The sequence below is a fragment of the Octopus bimaculoides genome, chromosome 2 (assembly GCF_001194135.2).
Source record: "Octopus bimaculoides isolate UCB-OBI-ISO-001 chromosome 2, ASM119413v2, whole genome shotgun sequence".
Classification (NCBI taxonomy): Eukaryota; Metazoa; Mollusca; class Cephalopoda; order Octopoda; family Octopodidae; genus Octopus; species Octopus bimaculoides.
This window is the reverse complement of record NC_068982.1, coordinates 63,701,047-63,703,335: the sequence shown is the minus strand read 5'-3', so window position 1 is coordinate 63,703,335 and position 2,289 is coordinate 63,701,047.

Genomic DNA, 2,289 nt, shown 5'->3' with positions numbered 1-2,289 from the left:
CAGGAACCAGGTTTCGGATTTAACAAATTCTTACCATTTGTCTATTCCTCATCAGCCTGATTTGTAATGTAGCAGCAATTATCAGAATCGTATGTATAGTTGCCCACCGCCATGGGTGTGCGTGCATATGGTTCTTCTAATTACAGCTTAATGGTAAAGTTCAAAAGTCTTCGTTTTGGCGCGCTAATTCCAGGAATATATCCGCAGAAACTATTTACTGCGTCGAATATATTCAGAATGAGAACATGAGTAATGGGTAAATATTATTATAAGATCTGGTAATTAGTCATATATTAATATATTAATTAATATCGATTAATTATCAGGGGGCCAGCACATTTAAAGAATCAAAGAGATTCTAGTTTGTTCTCATTATTTTATTATTAGCTACAATTTTTGTGCCTAGGGAACTTACCCAGCGTGCTCGTCCGGCTCACTAGCCTACGGCGCTCGGTCTCCCATCCGTAATACGGCTGCATCAGACATTTAAAAATAAGAAAAGTGCGTCCAATCTGCCGGCAAATACGGTATATATATATGTTCCATTTGCTTCGTAATAATTAATAATTATCAGATAATTTAACTACGGGGCAAATGAATCGGAAACTATACACTCTCTTAGCTTTAAAAGACTTTGTAGATTCGCCACGGGCTATATTTTAACAAGAAGACATGATATGTCTTTAATAATGTATCGTATATGATTGCCAGTTACATAATTCTTCCATAAGTCACGTTTTTATTAAATTACAACTGCTAACCTTGCACTTTATGCTTTTACTACTTTGCTTCATATGTTTATCATAAGTCCTTGCAGTTTTCTGAACATCAGCTAGTGGAAGATGAAATAGACGAAAGCTGCTGAGTTTAAATAAATATGTAACTTGCAAACTTTCCTGTCGTTGGAAAGTCAATAGGTTACATTTTCACAGTTAGGTTATTTACATGTTTGTTGACATAACGTATAAAATCAATATATGCATATCTATTCATAACAGCGCGCTCTATGTGCATGTCATACTAACCATGTGCAATTATGTAAATATTATTACAGTCGTAATAGTATTTACTCTAGTATAAGAATATACATATATACATATATAATATACACACATATATATAACATATAGGACCCGGCGTTGCTCGTGTTTTTCACGTTGAAGTTAAGCCCACCTCTGACCTAGTATTGAAATCTTCTACGTTCCCCGTGCCAACTATTACCCATTAAGATGTTATATCTGGTTCGGCAGAGATTTTACCCGGTTAACGCTTTTGACACACTCCTACATACTGGACCGTCTGAAATCGCAGTCAAATTTTTGAGTGTACTTCGATTCGTTGGGAGTGATGCTTGTTTATTTCTCTCCCCTTAATGCCACCCAATATACAAACTTGATCAGCGTGTCAAATCTCAGCAAAATGCGAAGGAAAGTGTTAAGGTTATGTCATAAAATAGAATACATGTGACCATTTACATGAAAATATCCCATTGACTTTTAAATTCCAATACTTAAATTCCAATACTTTTAAATTCCAATACATTATATGAATAACCGATGTTTCATATGCCGAAATGCTTAATTTTACTCGTGGGTCAATTTTCTTCAAAATCAGTTCATTATTTTATTGTAAGTGGATTTTGACCATTTCTGCCTTTCACCAGTTTAATTTTAATTCTACTACATGACTCCGACCATAACCTTTACCTAAATGTCACATTTCATCAAAATCGGATGAATTCCGTAAAAAGTTAAAGCATAAAATATTAATCGAATGGGTAATTGCATACAAAAAGCCTATTGATTTATTAAAATCCCTCGCCCATGCGCAATTATCGATATTTTGTCGACCCCTCATCAGCTAATGGACATGAACTGTAATCACGGATAAAATGTCTACAAAATCGGTAGGAATGTCTTTACGGAAATGCTTATTTGCATTTGTGCCCTTTTCAAGCCATTTTGAATGAAATAAATACCTTTACGGTTTCCCCACCAGAAAATTTACCGACATCTCAAATTTCATGAATTTGGATAAAAAAGTATAAAAGTTACGGCCAAAAATAAAATTCCTATGGGTATTTGCACACAAAAAATCTATTGATTTTATAAAACTACTGCTCAGGTGCAATTATCAATTTTTTTGTCAACGCCATATACTGACATCAACTCACTGCCACGAGCCTCGCTTACTCATCGATTTTCAACAAAATCGGGAAAAAAATGCGAGAGCTGCAGGAAAAATAAACGGCCGATTGAGCTCACAAAAATCGATGCCAACTGAGCATTA